Raw genomic sequence first — 23,486 nt, forward strand, 5'->3', positions numbered from 1 at the left:
TTTTTTTTGCATTTTTTTCTTTGATACACCTTTGCAAATGGAACTATTTTGTTCCTGTCAGAGCACAACTGACCACAAATGCACTTCTAACCAATCAAATTACATGGGCAAAATTTAAGATCCATGTGATTCAAAATTAAACAAAAACCTTATACTTTTAAATTTAATTAATCAATCTATTATTTATTATATTATTTTATTTATATATATCATTGATTCTTTTTTGTAGTTGCTGATTAGTAGAGGTATAATCAAATTCTGCAATTGTCTGTAGAAAAAAGCAAACAACACAAAGCAGTTGCAGATTACTCTGCATCATTTAATTCTTTTACACAAATAACTTGAGCAGCTCTTTTGATTCCTCAATTCACTAAACACATAAAAATTACTAGTGAGAAAAAAAATCATGTTAGACTACACTGGAAAATGAACCAAACTGCATTGCTGCCAACATCTTCACTTTCTAATCACTAACTCTCTAAACTCACTAAATATATTGAGAAAAAAAACATATCATGATCATTTGCACGCCCAAAAAGATAGCCAGACCAAGTCTCAACATGACACCACCCATCAATAAACACCAATTTCCTTTTTTACTCTCCATTTCCTTCCCAATAACATTCTGCTTCACTTGTTTTCGACTGATCCCGTCCTCCTTTATCTAAAACAAACTAGTAAAATAACCTGCAAAAAACAAAACAATTGGTTATGATAACAAATCCTTTCCTCATATTAACGGTGTTTCTCACATCAAAGGTGTTTCCCATTAAGCCTCTCACATCAGGTAGGGGGTCCCCTAGAAATGCAGCAAAAATAGTCCCATGACATCAGATTCATAGAACCACATTAAGGGATTCCTTATAACCAGACCAGCAAATCCTTCTCCCCCATTCATCCCAACTCATCTGCAAAGCCATTTTTTCCCTATTTATATTCTTTTTTTTTTTTAATGTTATTATAGAAAATAGAGGCATCATTACAAATAGTGCCAAAATGATCCTAACCATGCTACTACTAATCAAAATCTTGGATCAAATACCAGGAAAGCGAAGATTGAAGATGGAAATATATAGAAATGATTAATGCTTCTATAACAAGTGACTCTCTCTACATGGTTCTCTGATGTTATAAGTAATATATAACTCTAAGAGTTGAAGTTCAATCAATCGTCAGACATTTATGTTGTCTCCTTGTAATACCTTTTTTCACTTGCCACCTCTTTCTCATTTTGCTTCTGCAGAAGAAACAGCACTGGCCTAGATACTAGTAAATAACAGAGGTCACAGCTGAAAAAGGCCCCAAACTAGTGAACCATTGCATTATATCAAAATTGGTCATACACCAACTTTATCTATGTTTAATATATAGAAGGCACAGAAGTTCGATAACTTAAAATAGCATGTGGGATGTATGCAAGCCTGGTATGCTTCACAATTTGATAACTATTCACCTTATTATATAGTGGAAGTTGCAATATCCATTGGGCTTTCTAGAACTTTGAAGATATCCATACCGAGGGGAACAGAATATGCATTGTCTACTCTCCTATATAAATATTTCAGAGACTAGAAATGAAAAAAAAATATCTCATTATCTTGATGATCCATCAGGAAAAAATGTGATTTACAAGTATCAATCTATCTTCTATTACCTTCTAAAAGTTGTTATACTGACCCATGGACAACCAATGAAATGTTCAAAGATGTAATCTGCAGTAGCAACAAAATTTTATGAATTACAAGCACATCTTCTTCATCCATGTCTTTAGCCAAATTGCTTACTCTTTGACCCAACTAAAGAAAAACATAGTAACTCAGACAACCAAGGGAGGGGGGCCAAGGGGAAGAAAATGAAGAAATAAAGAAAGAGAGAAAAAAGAAAGAAAAAATTTGTTAGAGAGAATAAATAGAGTTCTAAACCTCACTCAATACAGAATTAGTGTAAACAAGTAACAAATTTCAAATTTGGTGCTAGCTGGATACTTCTGTGATGCTTCTTGAAAGGGCGAGAAGGTAGTAAGTGTACTTTCAGTTTCTATCAAAGAAGTTTAATAGCTGCAGGTTAATGCAGTGGAGTTGACAGTAGAAAGTCTCAGGAGTAAATCCAATAAATGCATTTAAAATCAACTTCCTCTTCATATCACTGATTTGAGCCATCTTTTGTCAGGAAACCATGATTCCCTAAGGGGATGGCACAAATAAAATTTCCTATTTATTGGCATGAACTTTCATGCAAAATCCTAACAAGAGTATACAAAAAAGGAAGAAAATAGATAGCATTCTCGCATTAGTAGTCAAAACAAGCTAGGAAGTAATCAATCTTTTTATCTTTTAGGAACATGAAGGAAATCTCTAAAAACAATTTACTTCCCATTTTTACTAATAATGGACACAACAACAAGTATTTTTACTAATCATGTTTTATATGTGAAGAGAATAAAGGAAGAAGTTTATGTGAAAAGAGGAGATTCCTCTGATTTTCCTTTTTATTTCATAGGCACAAATGTGCCATTATATAGGCCATTGGCCAAGACAAAAACGGTTAAAAAAGTGCTAACAAAAGGATAAAAAATTAGTTGAAAGAATACCCAACTGTTCTACAATATCAGTTGTTCTAACAACTAGAGAAAAGACTAAATTATCCCTAGTATAAGTATACATATATATATACATTTCTACATATGTACATTCTACACTCCCCCTCAATTTAGGTTACGTAAATGTTAAGTAACCCTAAATTGGATACAAGATAATTGAATTCTCTTTTTGGTAGAGCTTTAGTAAGTATTTCTGCAGTTTGTTGACTTGTCGGGATGTATAATAGTGATACATCATGATTTTTAATTTTCTTTCTAATGAAGTGACGATCAATCTCAACATATTTAGTTCTGTCATGGTGCACAGGATTCTTCCCCATGCTAATAGTTGATTGATTGTCACACCAGATCTGCATTGCAGTGTAAGCAAAAAATATTAGTTCAAGTAAAATCTTTTTAAGTCATACTCTTTCACATATACCATACGCAAGTGATTATAATTCAGATTCAGCGCTGCTCCTTGATACAATAGATTGTTTCTTGCTGCGCCAAGTGACTAAATTACCTCAAACATAAGAGCAATAATCAGATGTCGATCTCCTATCTGTCACAGATTCAGCCCAATCAGCATCGGTGTAGATCTCAATATCTCTAAACATAGTTTTCTAAAAGAATAATCCCCATCCAGGTGTCATCTTTAGAAACCTCAGAATACGATACACAGCACTTATGTGTTTTTCAGTAGGTTGAGACATGAACTGACTCACAGTGCTAATAGCGAAACTGATGTCAGGTCTTGTGTGAGCCAAGTAGATAAGTTTGCTTACAAATCTTTGATACCTTTCTTTATCAACAAGTTTACTGTCACTTTTCGAACCAAATTTAGTATTTGTTTCCATAGGAGTCTCTGCAGGTTTACAACCAAGTATGCCTGTCTCATCCAGGAGATCTAAGATGTACTTCCGCTGAGATATAGAAATTTTCTTCTTGGATCTAGCAACTTCTATTCCAAAAAAATACTTGAGTATCCCAAGGTCTTTGATTTCAAATTCTTTATCTAGAAAGTCTTTCAATTTCTGAATTTCTTCACTATGATCACCTGTTAGTATAATATCATCCACATAAACAATTAGTATAACTCTGCTTCCTGTGGTACAATGCTTGACAAACAGAGTGTGAGCGGACTGAAATTGTTCATATCCCATATGTTTCAGTTCCCTGGTGAATCTATCAAACCATGCTCTTGAAGACTGTTTGAGACCATACAATGCATTTTTTAGTTTGTACACCTTTTGGGGATTCATTTCGAGTCCAGGTGGGACTTCCATATATACTTTTTCCTCTAGATCACTAATAAAGAAAACATTTTTCACATCAAATTGATAGAGAGACCAATCAAGATTAGACGTTAAAGAGAATAATACCCGAATTGTGTTGTGCTTGGCAACATGAGAAAATGTCTCTTGATAGTCGATTACATATGATTGGGTAAACCCTGTAGTAACAAGACGTGTTTTGTAGCAGCTTACACTACCATCAGGATTGTACTTAGTGGTGAAGATCCACTTGCATCCTACAGGAGCCTTCCCTAGAAGTAGATCAGATAACTCCCATGTCCCATTTTTCTCAAGGGCTGAAATTTCTTCTTGGATAGCAGCATTCCATGTAGAAATATTGAGAGCTTTATGAACTGTTCTTGGTTCAAGAAGAGTACTGTCAAACTTACTCACAAGTACATGGTACTTTGAAGACAGCTTGGCATAAGAGACATAATCCTATATGGGATGCATAGTACAAGAACGACCACCCTTTCGTAACTCAATAGGTAAATCAATATCATCAGTTGAGTTAGAGATCTCATTACCTGTGTTATTCTAAGTGCTTGGTCTAGAAATTGAGTCAGAACAGTGTATAGTTGGCTTAGGTACTTTATCTTTACCTTGAGTTTTGGTCCTCCTGATATAGATAGGTAACTTACTAAGTACAGGTAATGTGCTATTAGTGTCTGTAGTAGGTTCAGGTTCTTTGGTAGTTTTATGGATAGGTTCTTTTTCTAGAATTGTCAATGGAGTTTGTAGTAGAGGTATGTTCACATCCCACAATTGATATTTCTAAGTTCCAGATGTCTCCCCCTGAATATCAAGAGTGGGATAAAATAGTCGGTTTTCAAAGAAAGTGATATCCATAGTGTTATAGAACTAGCTGGTTACTGAACAAAAGCATTTGTAACCTTTTTTAGAAGTACAATACCTGACAAACACACATTTGAGGGCTCCAAAATCGAGTTTTTCTCTAAGATTACTGTGAATGTGAATATAGGCAGAACAGCTAAAGATTTTAAACGGAATTGTGTGAAGGATGTGTGATGTTGGGAAGGCTTGAACGAGGGACTTATAAGGTGTTTTGAACTGAAGTATACGAGAGAGCATCCGATTGATCAGATATGTAGCAGTGAGGATAGCATCCCCGTAAAGGAATTTAGTGACATTTGTGGTAAATATAAGTGAGCGGGATACTTTAAGTATGTGCCTATTTTTTCTTTCGACTACACCATTCTGTTGAGGGAGTGTAAGGACAAGAACTTTGATGGACAATGCCTTGTTCAGTAAGAAATTTGCCTAGGTTGGATGCAAAATATTCACATGCATTGTCAGTTTTCAAAACTTATATTTTTATCTGAAATTATGTTTGAATCATAGTATTGAATTTGTGAAAAATTTGACCAACCTCAAATTTTTCTTTCATCAGATAGATTCAGGTTACTCTAATGTGATCATCAATAAAAGAGACAAATCATTTTGTGCCAATAACATTTTTAACCTGTGCCGGTCCCCAAACATCACTATGAATTAATGTAAAGAGTTTTGAGGGTTTGTAAGAAATACTGGGATATGTTTTACGGGTGTGTTTAGAGAATTGATATATTTCACATTAAAATAAATTTGAATTTTTATTTTTGAATAAAGTAGGAAATAGTTGTTTAAAGTATATGAACTTTGGATATTTTAATCTATAATGCTATAACATAATAGATTGGTCAACATTAGAACATCCTACAAATACTAAGTTGGCACATACTGCACTTGAAGTTTACCCATTCGGAGGTGAGATTGTGACTGGTAGAAGATAAAGTTCTGATTCCTTTTTAACACTACTAATCGTCGTTCCCGTGGTAAAGTCCTAAAATACACATGAACTACTGTCAAATTTAACAACATAGTTCAAGTCGTTACATAATTTGCTTACAGATAGCAGATTACAGTCTAGATTAGGTACATAAAAAACGGATTGCAATATCAAATATGGTAATATAACGGTTGAGCCAACCCCTGCTACTTTAGAACTGGTTCCATCGACAATCTTGATAGAGAAAATTTCCTTACATTTACTATACTGATGAAGAAGTGTGATATCTCTAGTCATATGTTCGGATGCCCCTGAATCAATAATCCGTATTTGCTTTTTCACAGAGTAAACAGATAAACTGAGTAACTACCTCTCTGAGCAACGGATGCATTACTGAGAATATCCTTATGAGAAAACATTTGCAGGAGAGCTTCCATCTGAACTGGATTGAAAGGAGAGCTCTCGATAGGTGTGGGTGTAGGGGATGATTCTTCTAAAATTACCATATTGCCCTGAGCGTCATTTTTGTAATTCTTCTTATCTGCTGATTTATTATGTAATTTCCAGCAATTATCCCTAATGCAACCTGGTTTTTTGCAATAGTCACACCAGGGCCTCCCTTTGCTTCTTCCTGTTTCAGAAACACGCCCGACGAGGGCAGAGGCCCGCTCGGGTTTTAGTGTAGCAAGCTGGGATTCACTCGGCAGCGACTTCCTCTGAGCAGCAAGGGCAAAGCTCGTCTCCATCGAGTTTGGTAGCAGTTTGGTACCCAGAACGCGACCACGAATTTCAACTAAATTTTTGTTGAGACCCATCAAGAATTTGAAGATCCTTTTTCGTTCGGTGAGAGTTTTGAAGAGTTTGGAGTCCTCGGGCTGCTGCCAGTTCCGAGTGAGTACGTTGTAGTATTGAGTCATGGTGAGCTCCCTCTGTCGCAGGTCGTGCAGGTGAGTCTTGATTTTGAAGATGACTGAGGTATTGTCTCGGCTAGAGTAGAACTCGTGCGTGGCCACCCAGATGTCATGCGCAGTTTCATATAGTAAGAAGTTTTCTCCAATCTCTGTTGTCATTGAGTTGACTAACCAAGACATTAAAAGGTTATTTTCGACCTTCCACGAACGGGCTCCTGGATCATCTGCTGATGGTTGAACGACTTCTCCCGTAAGATATTCATCTCTACCCTTTCCTCGAATGAATATGAGGACGGATGATGACCATTGGAAATAATTACTCCCATTCAGCTTGTGTCCAGTGACAAATGAGGGTGTTTGGTTGACGTGAGATTGGGTGATGGACATTGGATTATAAGAACTTGAGAAAATGTCAAGGAGAGAGGAGTTTTGCTCATCCATTGCCATTTTGGCTTGAGTTGGATGGTGAATGATTCTGAATCAGAGTTGCTGCTCTGATACCATGAAGAGAATAAAAGAAGAAGTTTCTATGAAAAGAGGAGAATTCCTCTGATTTTTTTTTTTATTTCAATGGCACAAATGTGCCATCATATAGGCCTTCGGCCAAGAAAAAAACAATTAAAAATGTGCTAACAAAAGGTTAAAAAATTAGTGGAGAGAATACCCAGCTGTTCTAATAATATTAGCTGTCCTAACAACTTGAGAAAAGACTAAGTTATCCCTAGTGTAAATATACATGTATATATATATATTCCTACATGTACATTCTACAATATGCATAAGGTTACTACAATACAACTAAACTGATCAACAGATCCCAATACAATCATACAGATATTATACTATTTTCCATTTGAGAAACAACAATTTACTCTCAATTTTCAGCTGTATCATAGTTTATTGAAAGAGATGGAAATCTTTAACAAATGAGCATAGCAAGAAAAGAAAAACAAAGAAATGAAGTGAAGCACACTCTAGTGTTTGAGATCATTATCCTTCATATTGGTACTATTTCTTCCAATAATATATTCTAAGCTTAAATGTTCAACCAATAAGTGGCTAACCTTATATGAAATGGGAATGACTCTTATTCTGTCATAGTATAAGCTTCAGTCCTAACAACTTACTCACTTTTTTGTTATGTTTGGAAAAAGAAGAGGAATGGAAATTAGAATGTAAAATTTTCACTTTACCTCCCTTTTTCTTATTTCAAACATATTAAACAAAAACTAAAGAAATCAAAAAATCTAGCAATCAAATTAATCCTTCTCGTGAACCCTCTGATGCTGGTAAACCACCTTAAATACCTTCTTGTGGATACAAAGTGTTAAATATAATATTTTATTATTTTATTATTTAATTAGTTTATTAATTAGTTAAGTTGATGTAATTAGAGTTCTATTAAACTAGTAATCTCATGTAATTAGAATTTTAGTAAAATAAAAAATTACTTATCAATATGTTAGGAATTATACAAATACTTTAAATATAACAATCTAAAAGAAGATAAATAAAATTACTATTTTTTTATCTAAAAATTAACTTAGTATCAGAGCCAAATCTATTTTAAGATTTTAGTTTTAATCTTAGAATTTTTTTCAAACCCTAAAAAAACATAATAGACTAGGTTGATATCCACTATCAAGATCTACTATCACCATCCCACGGTGTTGTAGACTCACCAGCGGCCTTCACCCAATTCTATCAGCTACCAGCAACAGAGAAGCTTTATTGCACGCACCGCCGCCTTGTGTCACCGGAAGTAATGCTTGAACACACTAGAGCAGACAAAAAATGCAGGAGACCTGGTTGAGGCCCTCTTGCGCGAAGATCTGGGCTCCTTTCGCGCCCTTTGTGCACTGGCCGTTTCTAGATTATGCAAGACCCTGCGTCGTCTCCGGTTTGTACGATCTCTTGTCTCTTGGCTTTTTGATTTCGCGCGGGCGGTATTCAGCTTCATAGATTTGGTGTCTCTGTCCCAGCCGCACCGCTGTGCACTTCCTCGCGCAGCCGTGGACAACCACGACTTCTCTGGTTTTCTTCAAGTTGCCGCTACTGACCGATACACATGGGATCTGTGCGATTCGTCCTTTCTGCGCACAAGCCGTTCCATTCTAGTTGCAGACGTCGTCAGTCTCCGCACGCTTTCGAGCCGAGTCGACTCCGAGCCGATCCCCAGCGCGGCCACCCAGATCTCCACCCTTTCCTCGAATGAACATTTTGAGCCAATCTCGAGCTTTTTCTGAGCCGATCTCAAGCCGTTTTTCAGCCGACTTTGAACCCTTTTTTAGCCAAATTCGAGCCATTTTTAGTCGAGTTCAACCTTTTTTAGCTGAGTTCGAGTTGTTTTAAGATGAGTTCGAGCTGTTTTGAGCTGACTCGAGCCATTTTGAGCCGAATCAAGCTGTTTCTCAATCGAGTCGAGCCACTTTTAACCGAACCGAGCCGTTTTGATCCTAACTAAGCCAAGCTACTGCCTTGACAGGCAGATCCGCTTCTTTTGCCAGCGAGCTAGTCCAACCAGATTTTTCTAGTCTTTTTTCAGCTCCTCTGCGCGCGGACGCCTTAGGTTTGCAACTTAGTCTGCAAGTTGGGTATGTGTGATATTTTTCTACAAACTTTAGGAGGTGTTAAGTAGGATATTTTATTATTTTATTATCTTATTATTTAATTAGTTAAAATGATGTAATTAGAGTTATATTAAAATATTAATCTTATATAATTAAAATTTTAGTAAAATAAGAATTTTCTTATCAGTAAGTTAGAAATTCTATAAATACCCTAATAATGGACACAACTCAAAGATATTTCAAACTTTAATAAATCTTATATAATATATCAAAAGTAGTATAAAACCTTTTGTAAGTAATTTTTAGGAGAAAAAAACCTTTCTAAACCTACAGCTTTTTTTTTTAAGAAACCTTGTTAAGCAGCTTTATAGTGGCTAAAGGTTACATTATATATCACATAAGAAATGGTAAACAACTCTATAATAGAAGGGAGCATCAATTGTAACTTAATTGAAATAGCGGAAAGCCATAACACTCAAGCTTTTTTCATCAAGATTCATAACAGGACAATGTAATCCTTCTCTTTTGGCACTGCATGGACATTATTCATGAAAAACTGCAATCTTGCTAATACTTGTGCAGACTTATTGTTAATAAAAATTTTCGTATCTCCATCTTGTGTCAAATGAAGTTCCTTCAACAACCTTTTGAGTCATATGACATGACAGATATAACAAATTGTCGTCACATATTCAGACTCACAAGTTTACAATATAACAATGTCTTAGTTCTTAGAATTCCATATAATTACACAATCACCCATAAAAAATATAAAACCAGTTATACATTTTCTATCATCAATATCTCCAGGAAAATTACAAGAACACTATCCCACAAACTTGAAATCATTAGATAATGAATAAAATAACCCAAAATCAATAGTTCCGCCAAAGTAACATAGAATTTTTTTAGTAACATTATGTACGAGGTAGTAGAAGCTTCCATACAAGTCCAACTGCAAAAAAAATATTGAATCTTGTAAAAGTTAAATATCTCAAATTTTCCATAAAACTTTTAAAAAGAGTACGATTGACCTTTTTCCCATTATCAAACTTTGATAACTTGATTCTATATTCCATAGGCGTGTTCATATAATTATAATTAAGCAATTTGAATTTCTCTAAGACTTATCTTGCATGGTCTTCTTGAGAAATAAAAGTGTCATCTTCCATTTGCTTCACCTTAAGACCCAAATAGTAAAACATAGCCCAATATCAGTCATCTCAAATTTAAGTAACATGTCTTTCTTGAATTCTTCAAACAAGCTTGGATTATTGCCTATGAAGATGAGATCATCCACATACAGACACACAAATAAAATGTCACGATTAGCATGACATTTCACATGCAGATCACATTCATGAAGAAAACGAACAAACTCATTATCTTCAAAATACTTGTTTATACAACTATTCCATTCTATTGGCGTTTGCTTTAGTCGTATTACGAAATTACAACATAACTAGCAGTTGATTTTTCTTATATAATAGCATAATTATAGGCATCTTGCTTCCCTTGTATAATAGCATAATTATAAGCAGTAGATTGGTAGGCTATCCATCTGTTCTAGATTTAAGTCGTCACAAGTTTACGGTGATTTCTGCTCAAAGTGTAGTAGTGTGTGGGGTTCCAGTGGCAATCACAAGTGTCGAGGTACTTTCCCTACGTCTGTATTTTTGATTTATTTACTGTGTTGTTTTGTCTGTTTTTGGTTGCTTCAAGGTTTCTAGTTACTGTGTTTCTCGGTGTTTCGGGTGTTTTTTTTCTGATATTTTAATTCTTGAATTAAAATGGGTAATAACAACATATTTGTAAGTAAGATAATTCTAGTTTTATCCAAAATTATTGAACATAAATTGAATGATACCAATTATTTGGAGTGGAGTAAGACTATTGAAGTCTATCTATGTAGTGTTGACAAGAATAGTCACCTGATTTAAGACCCTCCCACTGATTGAACTAAACAGGCTTGGGTAGAGATGATGCACACTTGTTCTAAAATTAGAAATTTAATTGATAGTGTTGACAAGGATTCAATGTTAAATAGGATATTATACTAAATAGAATATTTTATTATTTAGAATTTTAATAATTCAATATTCTTATGTAATTAGAACTATATTTGGACAAAGATAATTTCCTATATCTATCCTAAGTATAACAACACAAAGAATAAGAAATAAAAAAAAAAATATTTTTTCTTAAAAAATCTTCATGATGTTAAAGCCAAAATAAAACTAAGAATTTTTTTTTTTCAAATCCTAAAGTAATAAAATTGATTGAATTGATACTCAACTACCAAAAAACTAAACTGATCACCACCCTAGATGGAGTTGCCACTCATTGTCGGCCAGTACATCGGACCATTTTCTACACGTGTGAGCCACACGCGCCACCAGCATCATCCCATTCGACCCGAAAATCTCTAAAACACTGCCAAAAAGCTCGATTGAGACAGATCTGGCCTTTTTTGCACAAGATCCGGCTTGACTTGTGCATCTCCGGCCTTTTTTTTCACGCGGCTGCACGCATTCGGCAGATTTGCCGTTCTGCACCCTTTGCTGCTCTGTTCTGGTCGATCCGCGCCGAGAGACGACTCGTCTACTTCTCCTGCATGCCACGCTGCTCTGGTTGCACACTGAATTACGCTGCATTGACTGGAAAGATCTCCTCCACCTCACCATTGTCGTTTTCTACGCACGGGGATGTTCGATCTGGCCATTCCGCACGCCAGACCACTCAATCTGGTCTGTCTGTGCCTAAGCTGAGCTGTCCGCGTCCGAGTCACTACTGAGCCGAGTAAGACAAATCTGATTACAGTTTTCTATCCTTTTTTGGCTCCATTGATGCAAATTAGGAGGTTCATTTTTCATTAGTGGGTATTGTTCTTCTTGTCTTTAGTACTTTAAATTGGTAAAAGTAAAAAATGTGAGTGTTACTAGTTTCGATAATCCCTCACTACAAATCAGTTATGTAAATCTTAATGGAACTAATTATTTTTCTTGATCGAGATCTTATTTATTATTCATCAAATCTAAATAATTGTAGGATTACATTACTAGTGAGGTGAAAAAATCAAATGTTGGTAATTTAAAATATTATAGATGGGACTTTGAGAGCTCTTTAGTAATGTCATGGTTTATCAATTCCATGCAACCTCATATTACCAAAACATATTTGTTGCTTAATACTTTTGAAAAATATGAAATGCAGCATCTCTTACATATTCACAAGTCGGTAATGATATCAAAATTTATGAACTCCGCAATCAAGTTTGTAGAGAATTATTATTATTTTTTGTCTATTTTTTATTGTTATTTGGGTAAAGGGAATCTCCAGCATGTTGGGAGGTGTGTGATTCTATTTTTCTATTATCACACCTGGCTATACAGCTGTAAAATATGGTTATAATCCCTCTATAAATAAGCACCATTCGGTGCCTGTAGATATATGAAGAAAGAAGGAAAATTTTAGGAAATTATCTTCATGGTATCAGAGCTCTCTTGATCTATATCCTTTATCTCGAGTGAGCCAGAGTGAAAAATGGCCACGGGAGAAACCTCATCCTCTCCGCCCGATATTTCTTCAAGCCCCTATCTTCTTTCATCCCTCAATCACAGTCCGGTTGAGCAGTCTTCCTCATTCATCACAGCTCATAGATTGAATGGGAATTATTATCTTTAATGGTCGTCATCCGTACAGATATTCATCCGTGGAAAGGGCCGTGACGAATACCTTACGGGAGCTGCAGCACAGCCTCCTAGTGATGACCCAAATGCCCGAGTATGGAGCATAGAGAACAGCTTCGTGATGTCGTGGTTATTGAACTCGATGGCGCCTAAAATCGGGGAAAACTTTCTCCTCTACAACACCGCACAAGAAATCTAGGACGCGTCGCAAGAGTTTTATTACAACAAGGACAACACCTCCGCTATCTTTGAGATTGAATCAGCCCTCCATGATTTGCAACAAAATGAGCTGATTGTAACTCAATATTACAATACTTTGTCTCGCAGCTGGCAGCAGCTTGATACGTTTGAGAAACACCATTGGAGCTGCCCTGATGACGTGAAGGAGTTTAAAGCCATCACCTAACATAAGAGAATCTTCAAATTTTTGCTAGGTCTGAACAAGTATCTTGATGATGTTCGCGGACGTGTCTTGGGCATGAAACCACTTCCGGGTATTCGTGAATTATTTTCCGAAATCAGACGGGAAGAAAGCAGGAAGAAAGTGATTATGGGTGAAGTGCAGAGCTCACTGTCGACGACCGAAAACACCTTTGCACTCACGACCCAGGTCGACGTACGCGGAAAGGAAGGGCGCCCTTGGTGCGATTTCTACAAGAAAATCGGCCATGTGCGTGAGAAATACTAGAGGTTACATGAAAAGCCCACTGATCGAAGGCCAGTGAAGCACGAAAATCTTGATGAGCACCAGGGAAATGCTGTGATATCAGCTGCAGAGGATGTGCCACGACCTGCTATAGAGAAAAGCCCATTCAGCCCTGAGCAAATTGAGCCCTTTCAGCGAACGTTTTCTCCAAAAGTCAATCTGGCTAATGTAACCATGGCCCACAAAAGTAAGAATCCTAATGTTTGCGGTTTTATAGCTTGCTCAACAAATGGACAAACATGGATTGTTAACTCCGGAGCATCAGACCATATGACTGGTAATGTATCCTTGTTCCAAGATTACAGACAGTGTAATGAATGCTTCACAATTAAAATTGCTGATGGATCAATCTCCCAAGTGACTAGACACGGTTCTATTATGTTGTCACCACACTTGACTTTACAATCTATCTTATATGTGCCAAATTAGACTGCAATTTGTTATCAGTGAGCAAGCTTTCCAGAGATCAAAATTGTATGGTTAACTTTGTTTCCAATGTATGGGAATTTCGGGACTTAAACTCGGAAAAAATGATTGGTGGTGTTAGGATGATTTCGGGACTATATCTCTTTCAAGCTGAACCTTTTGGAAGACAATCTCAAAAAATAGGATGTGCAACTTCAGTTTTTATAAGTTAGTCCAATAACGACAATGATATTTTGTAATGGCACCCTAATTTTTTGTACCTACGGAAAATGTTTCCCTCTTTGTTCAAAAATAAAAATCTTGTATTGTTTCAATGTGAAGTTTGTCAGCTTTCTAAACATGTTTGAAGCTCTTTTCCGAATCTTCTTTATAAATCCTCGAGACCATTTGTGCTTGATTTATAGTGATGTCTGGGGATCTTTCAAGGTCACCAATGTATTCGGAACTAAGTAGTTAATATCTTTTATTGATGACCATACTAGAATTACTTGGGTTTTTCTCATGAAAAAAAGTTGGAAGTTGGAACTATATTAAAAAAATTCAATACAATGATTCAAAACCAATTTCATACCACTATACAAAGTATTGAAATCTGATAATGCATGCGAGTATTTTGAAACTACCATTGCGAAATATCTTGCAGAACATGGGATTATTCACCAAAGTTGTTGTGTTTACACCCCTCAGCAAAATAGTATTGCCGAAAAAAAAAAAGGCAAGTTTTTAAAGTGGCCAGATCACTTATGTTTGCTACCCGTGTACCTAAATATCTTTGGGAGGAAGCCAGACTCACCGCCACTTATCTGATAAATCGAATGCCTTCCCGGACTTTACAATTTCAAACAGTCTACGGACTTCTTTCAAAAGCATTTCCTGATTCTCATATTTTGAACACCATACCTTTTAAGGTCTTAAAGTGTACAACATTTGTTCACATACACTCCCATTTTAGAGAAAAACTCGACCCAAGAGCACTAAAATGTATTTTTGTTAAATACTCTTGTATAAAAATGGATACAAATTTTTTTTTCTGGATATCCGTCAATTTTACAACATAATGTATGTAACTTTTTCTGAAAACCAACCCTTTTACCCCACTATTGATATTCAGGGATGAAAATACTCAGAAATATCAATTGTGGAATGATACACCACCACTCTACCCACAGCTCTCATAATCTTCATCCACACTTGAATCAGATCAAGGAGACACCAATTAAAGCACACCACTCACAGGAACTGGAAGTACATTACCTACAGTTAATGAGGTATGTGTCTATACCAGAAGGAACAAAACCCGAGAAAGGAAAGTGTTGGAGTCAACCAAGCCCTGCCATGTTTCGATTCCTGCTCCAATTGTCCAAAAGTCAACAGGTAATGAGATCTTTATTACTGGCTCTACTACTAATATTAATCTACCTGTTGCTTTGAGGAAAGATACCTGGACGTCAACTAAGCATCCCATTCAAGATTTTGTCTCATTTGGAAACTTGTCTTCTAAGTATCATGCATTTATGAGCAAGATAGACAATAGTCTTCTAGAACTGAAAACAATTGATGAAGCCCTCCAACTGCCAGAATGGAGGGCAGCCATTCAAGAAGAACTTGAAGCAATTGAGAAAAATGGAACATGGGAGTTGACTGAACTACCTCCAGGGAAACATAAGGTTGGATGCAAATGGGTGTTGACCATTAAATATAATTCAGATGGGAGCGTGAATCGGTACAAAACTTGTCTTGTAGCCAAAGACTTTACCCAATCATATGGGATAGACTATCAAAAGACCTTCGCCCCAGTTGCCAAACATAATACAATACAGGTATTACTCTCTCTTGTCTCGAATCTTAATTGGCCTTTTTGTCAATTAGATGTAAAACATGTCTTAATAAATGGTGATATAGAATAAGAAGTATACATGGATATCCCACCAGGTATTGAAGTTGCGGACAGTACCCATAAAGTGTACAAACTTAACAAATCTACGGACTTAAGCAATCCCGAAGGACTTGGTTCGAGAGATTCACAGAAGCAGTAAAGTAAGTTAGATATGAGCAATACCAGTCAGATCATACCTTATTTATCGAGCACTGTATCTCGGGTAAAAAATCAATTTTGATTGTTTATATTGATGATATCATTCTCACAGGGGATCACATCGAGTAGATTCAGAAACTTAAGAAATTTTCAACTAAGGAATTTGAAATTAAAGACTTTGGAACACTCAAATATTTCTTGGGTATGGAATTCGCACAATCCAAGAAGGGAATCTCCGTGTCATAGCGAAAGTATGTTCTAGACCTCCTGAAAGAAACAGGTACGCTCAATTGCAAATCCGTAAACACTCCCATGGACTCAACATTGAAACTTGGATAGTATGATGGTTGATAGAGAAAGGTATTAAAAACTAATGGGCAAACTCATATATTTATCACACACAAGACCAGATATCAGTTTTGCAGTCAGCACGATAAGTCAATTCATGAATCAACTGACAGAAACAGATATGAAGGTTGTATACAGGATCCTAAGATATCTAAAGAAGACACCAGGTCAAGGGTTGTTCTTCCAAAAAGAGGTGAACAAGGACATTAAAATATTTACTGATGCTGATTGGGCAGGATCTATTAGCGACAGAAGATTAATTTCTGGCTATTATACCTACATCTGGGGAAATCTAGTTACTTGCGCAGTAAGAAGCAATCTGTAGTGTTTCGTAGTAGTGCTGAATCAGAGTTTCGTACTCTTGCCCACAGAATATGTGTGGGAGTGTGACTAAGAAGAATACTACTTGAGCTAAAGACTCCCATTACTGCTTCGATGAAGGTATGGTGTAACAACCAATCAACCATTAGCATGATAAAAAATCCAGTACACCATGACAGAACCAAGCATGTGGAGATAGACCGACATTTTATCAAAGAAAAGATTGAAGTGGAACTGTAACTCGTATGCATATTCCTACAAATCAACATACTACAGACATCCTAACTAAAGCACTACCAAGGCAGCAATTTGATAACATTTTATCCAATATAGATTTACTCAATATATATATAAACTACATTAGGGGGAGCGTAGAGAATTATTGGTTTTTTTTTTTTTTTTTTCTGTTTTGTACTGTTTTTTGGATAAAGAGAATCTCCAGCATGCTGGGAGGTGTGTGATTCTATTTTTCTATTATCACACTTGGCCATACAGCTGTAAAATATGGTTATAATTCCTCTATAAACAAGCACCATTCGGTGCCTATAAATCTATGAAGAAAGAAGAGAAATTTCAAAAAATTATCTTCAAAGTTCATAGCATAAAGTAAGGAGAGATGACTATTGCTCAATATGATAGAAGTTAGATTATGATAGAAGTTAAATTACTATCAAGACTTTCAGACATATTGTCCTGTAGATTGATAGTGCATATAAACATCATTTTTATTATTTATTTTAAATGCATAATTGATCTATTTATTACCTAATTTATGTGATTTTGTCTATTTTAATGCAGGTCAAGGGATAAAACTCAACTTCAGGAAAGTAGCCCAGCAGAAGCAGATTTTATACAGAAGATGTCGAGTATAAGTCTCGAGCAAGACTTGCATTCTTGCAGCAATAGAAAGCATTGGTTCACGCCTAGATAACCTTTGAACAAAACTAACACTCTAGCAGCAGTAGAAAGTGTCAAATTGCACACGGACAAGCCTTGCCCGAGGCTTAGACTCTAGTAGCAACAAATATTGATGACCCAATGCGCTTTAAATTTAAAAGAAGATCCCATCACAACCGGGAATGAAGAAATCAAATCAAGCAAAAACTAATTTTGGAAAGTAGAAAAAAGCCAAAATCATTGTGAAAACCCTATTTTCACAAGCGGATGCCCGATCCTTTCGACCTTTAAATGGGATGAAAAAACAAAGGACGTCGCCAAAAACAACACCAAACTTCGGTTTTTCCGAATCATTCTTTTTGTAATCACTAGAAACAATCTTATATTCAACTCATCACTAGCAGCTGATAAAACATCCCTTCCAGTTAAAGATTTAGTCGATGTTCCAGTTTTGGATCGTGAGATCTACAGTTTTACTTCTGTTCTTGTTGAAACTTCAGTATTTACATATATCTTTGTGCATATTATTATTATTGCTTGTTAATTGTTTAATAGGGTCTGTTAGGCGTGCAACGCAGTAGCATACTGCCATTCAAAACTCTTGAATCTATAATTATTCGAGTTGCTTTGGTACTTAGTGACTAATTAGTTTCGTACTAAAGGAATATGCAATCTAGTTTAAATGGATCACACGGTTAAATCCGTTAACTGGAATCAGGTCTTTCTACTTCTTAAAACTGTAAGTAAATTAAATTCTACAATCGTTTTCGGGGTTATTTATTAACAAGGATTAACTAATGAACGTTTCTTGGTTAATTTAGGATTAAGGAAAGATTGGTTGTTAGGAATATCTCCAACAACTAGAACTAATTTATTGAAGTTTGAAGGAAACAATCATTGCATCAATGATCAATCTTGTTACTGGAATCAAAACTACTTCTTTCACTGAAATCAAATCATAACTGTTTGTCATTTTAATTACTTTCTGACAGCATTTCCTGTTTTTTTGTTTTAAGTCTCATTGATTAATTTACTTCCTTACATTGATTTAGAATAAAATCCCCTCCCAACTTTTAATCTTTAGTCACTGGCCATAAAAGAAAAGTGGTTCTCAATTCCTTAACGATTCGACCCTATTCGCCACAACTACAAATTCAATTTGTTATTAGCATAGGAAATTAGTTTTAGTGGATTCGACACCCATCAAATTTTGGCATCGTTGCTAGAGAATTGAACTAACTTTCCTAGTTTCTTTTTATGATCAGGTTTGATTGTGGAGAACCTCTTCTTTACGATCCAGAAATAGAGAAAACCGCTAAAAACTCGAAAAAACAAACTAAGCTAAGAAGAAAAACGTGTCAACAGGACATTAGTTTTGAAGAAAGCAGTCCAACTATCGAAACCAAAGCAAAAATAGAACAGATTGTATAGGAGTGTGTACTTTGAGAGAGCTGGCTACACCACCTACGAATCAGTAGTTTCTTTGCATCACTTGCCCAGATCTAGACGTTGCTTTCTAGGTAAAATCTAGATTGATTCACCTACTACAGTCTTGAGAACGAGAACCCGCATAAGCACCTTAAGGAGTTCCATGTAGTGTGCTTAAGTATGAAGCTGCAAGGGGTATCCGAGGAACAAATTAAACTAAAAGCGTTCCCCTTCTCCTTGGATGATGCAGGCAAGGATGATTGTTTTATTTGCCTCCCGGCTCGATTACAACCTGGATAGACATTGTAAAATCATTTTTAAACAGATTTTTCCCTGCTTCTCAAGCTACCAGGATAAGAAGGGAGATATGTGCGATCAAACACAAGGATTCAGAGAGCTTTCATGACTATTGGGAGAGATTCAAGCGACTATGGGCAAGCTGCTCATAACATGATATATCAGAACAGTCCTTCATTCACAACTTTTATGAAAGGCTACTTCCCTCGAAAAGGAGAATGTTGGATGCAACAAGCGGTGGTGCCATAGTGAACAAGACACCGCGAGAAGTCAGGGAGTTAATAACGATCATGGCAGCCACCTCTCAGCAATTTGAAACTACATGGGACAACCCGAACGAGGTAAGTATCTCATCTCTTAAGTCTTAGATTTTTCCAACTAACCCATTTGATGCAAAACATGGTTGTAGGAAATGCCCCGTGAGTGAGAATTTGTGGAATCTGTGCACATTTAGGTATCCTACAGATATGTGTCTTATACTCCAAGAGAATGACCAACAACACGTCAATGCAGTCAGAGGATTCCCAAACCAGCCATAGAGGAGATATGACCCATTCTCTAACACGTATAATCCAGGATAGAGAGATCACTCCAACTTCAGCTATGGGTTGAGATAGCAAAACTTTCAGCAGTATCAATCAAGGCCACCTCCACAACAACAACCAGTACCTCCAAAGTAAGGTATATCTATTGAGGAAATAATTAAATCTCTTGCCACTAACAGTCAACAATTTCAACAGGAAACGAGTGAACATCCAGAATTTGAAGCCTCAAATGAGCCAACTGGCGACGTCTATGAGTAAGCTAGAATCCCAAGGTAAATTACCCTCCCAAATAGAGGTAAATCCAACACCTAGTGTAAGTGTAGTCACATTATGGAGTGGTAAAGAACTACAGAAAAATCTCTGCTGGGTTAGCCTTATGTAAGGCTTACAGAAAGGTACAAAACCAAAAGCCTCGGATAAGACACCTGAAGTTGCAGTTGATGCCAATACATACAAAAAAAAATCAGATTCTGGTTAGGCAGCGTCATTCACAGTTAGTCCATCTTTCCCAAAAAAGTTTTCTAAACAATGAAAGAGGAGGACAAAAAAAATTCTAAAAACTTGCCGCAAGGCCGAGGTAAATATTCCCTTACTTGATGCAATCAAACATGTACTTTGATATGCCAAATTTCTGAAGGAACTATGCAGCAACAAGAAGAGGCTGAGCTGTAATGAAAAGGTTGTGAGGGAGAATGTCTCAGCCAGTATACAAAGAAAATTACCCCCCAAGTATGAGGACCCAGGTATGTTTGCTATCTCTTACAAAATAGGTATCTAAGGGCTTCCATAAATGCAATGCCATTGTTCATTTATTCTAAATTGAACACTGTACCATTGAAAGAGACTGGTGTCATCATTCAGCTAGTCGACAGGTCAGTTGTTTTTCCCAAGGGAAGTCTAGAAGATGTAGTAGTCCATGTAGACAACTATATTTTCCCTGCTGAGTTCTATGTGCTAAATATGGTAGATGACAAATCTCCTAACTCATCAGACCTTTTATTAGGTAGACCCTTCCTTAGGATCAAAATAGATGTATAAGATGGTACCCTCACCATAGAATTTGATGTAGAGATTGTGAAATTTAATATCTATGATAGCATGAAGTACTCTAGTGATCTATCTTGTGTGTACGGTGTGGATATCGTAGATTCCTTAAATCATAAATGTTTTGACTTGTGCCATGGTGATGAGTTGAATATCGTACTTTGTAATGGTTTATATTGATAGCTTAGGGGCTCTGGAGGAAGATTACATTGCTACCAAGAATCAGCAGGAGGCTGTGTTTGAACTGGAAGCACTTAAACAGCAAAAAAGTAATGTCCCAAACATTGATCTTTCTGCTTCTCACACAGGACTTCCACCTTCTGTTTTACAGGCACCCAAGCTAGAGTTGAAGCCACTACCTAAACACCTAAAGTATATGTTCTTGGGAGAACAAGAGACCATGCAACATTAAAGTACCTACTGAAAAAGAAAGAGGCAAAACTGAGGCTGATTTGGTGGATACTCCTGCTACAGGAGTTTGATCTAGAGATAACAGATAAAAAAAGCATGGAGAATCTAGTTGCCGACCACCTCAGTCGCCTCCCATTGAATGAAGAAGCTTTACCGTTAAAGGATGAATTTTCAGATAAACATCTTTTCTTAGTTCGACAATCAACACCCTGGTATGCTAATGTTGTCAATTACTTAGTCACTAATACACTACCAGGTGTGCTGTCCAGAGTGATGAAGAATAGAGTCAAGAAAGAACCTAGACATTATGTGTGGGATAACCCATATTTATGGAAATACTATACGGACTTAGATCGTTTGCCATTGTGTCCCTGAAGTAGAAGTTCCCTCCATCTTGAACTTTTGTCACGCTCATGCTTGTGGAGGGCATTTCGGTTCTAAGCGAACAGCTCTCAAAGTGGTGGAATGCGGCTTATTTTGACCCTCCCTGTTTCATGACGCATATACCTAATGCAAAACATGTAAAAATTACCAACGAGAAGAAATTTAGGCCGCAAGGACCAAATGTCACTTACACCCATCTTTATGGAAATACTATACAGACTTAGATCGTTTGCCATTGTGCCCCTGAAGTAGAAGTTCCCTCCATCTTGAACTTTTGTCACTCTCATGCTTGTGGAGGGCATTTCGGTTCTAAGCGAACAGCTCGCAAAGGGGTGGAATGCGGCTTATTTTGACCCTCCCTGTTTCATGATGCATATACCTAATGCAAAACATGTAAAAATTACCAACGACAAGAAATTTAGGCCGCAAAGACCAAATGCCACTTACACCCATCTTGGTTTGTGAGATCTTCGACGTATGGAGAATAGATTTCATGGGACCATTCCGACCCTCTTTTGGCAATTCCTACATTCTACTTGCGGTTGACTATGTCTCTAAGTGGGTGAAAACCAAGGCTATCAGAATTGACGATGCTAAAACTATTGTAAGCTTTATCAAAATTCATATCTTTGTTAGGTTTTGGGTACCTCGCGCGATGATAGGTGGCTAGGGGATGCACTTTTGCAATCGGGTTGTGGGAGCCCTCTTCAAGAAGTATCATGTCACTTATCACATATCCACTGCCTACCACCCACAGACCAGTGGACAAACAGAAGTTTTCAACAGGGAATTAAAATTGGTAAAAAAAAAACGGTCAACCGCAACAGAAATGATTGGAGCCTGCGACTAGGTGATGCTTTATGGGCCTATAAGACAACTTTTAAAACCCCCATTGGGATGTCATCATACCGTCTGGTCTTTGGCAAGGCTTGCCCATCTTCCTCTTGAGTTCGAACACAGAGCTTATTGGGCAATTAAGAGCTGCAACATGAAGTTGGAAGAAGCTAGGGAACATAGGAAGCTGCAGCTATAAGAAATTGAGGAAATAAGGAATGATGCTTATGAGAAGTCAAGAATCTATAAGGAAAAACGAAAAATTTCCATGATCAGATGATCTACAGAAAACAGTTCTCCATAGGGCAGAAGGTCTTGCTTTATAACTCTCACCTTAAGCTGTTTCCCGGAAAGTTATACTCAAGGTGGTTAGGTCCATTCGTCGTCACCAACACATTCCCTCATATGCGGTCGAGATTAAGAGTTTGGACACGCACAAAATTTTCTAAGTAGGCACTGACTTAAGCCCTTCTATGAAGGATTCTCTACATAACAGGTTGAAGAACTTGCCCTGAGTATGCCTGAAGAAAGCAACTGATAGAAGCAGACAGTGTCTAACACAGGACAATTAAAAAGGGCACTTAATGGGAGACAACCCATTCGGTTTTTGTTCTTTTTCTTAAAATTTTTTGGTTATTTTGTTGTTAATGGTTTAGTTGTAATTATTGTAACTGGAATTTGTTTTCCCTCACTTGCAGATCACTAATGGAAAGACCGCGCACAGACCCATTGTTTTTCAGACTATGAGAATGCAGAAGTCTCGCCCAAGATTTTCACTGAACACTCTAGCCTTACCCGAGATCTATGCCAAATGGGGGGGAATTGGCCTACGCCTTGCCCAAGGCTCAATCACATCTTCCTTCAGAATATTAGCATAAGCTTTGCCCAAGGCTTATGTCACGGTGACACCTGCAGTAAGATTTGGGAATATTCGGATAAGCCTTACCCAAGGTTTATACAGTAGCTATCCGAATC

At 36.7% G+C, this 23,486-nt stretch overlaps 2 long non-coding RNA genes across 2 annotated transcripts in view; both read right to left on the reverse strand.

The window, feature by feature from the left end:
- Nucleotides 1–275: 275 nt before the first annotated feature.
- Nucleotides 276–8,710, reverse strand: LOC148266083 (uncharacterized). Its single transcript, XR_015819448.1, has 2 exons — nt 8,259–8,710; nt 276–687 (listed from the first exon to the last, which is right to left on the reverse strand). It is a non-coding gene; the product is annotated as an uncharacterized LOC148266083 (long non-coding RNA).
- A 774-nt stretch (nt 8,711–9,484) lies between these two features.
- LOC148266084 (uncharacterized) overlaps nt 9,485–23,486 on the reverse strand; it is a 57,474-nt gene continuing 43,472 nt past the window's right edge. The window contains exon 3 of the long non-coding RNA XR_015819447.1: nt 9,485–10,101. This is a non-coding gene — a long non-coding RNA (uncharacterized LOC148266084). The remainder of the gene's footprint in view (nt 10,102–23,486) is intronic.

The sequence above is a fragment of the Carica papaya genome, chromosome 5 (genome assembly GCF_054855325.1).
Source record: "Carica papaya isolate Zhongbai chromosome 5, ASM5485532v1, whole genome shotgun sequence".
NCBI classification, from domain to species: Eukaryota; Viridiplantae; Streptophyta; class Magnoliopsida; order Brassicales; family Caricaceae; genus Carica; species Carica papaya.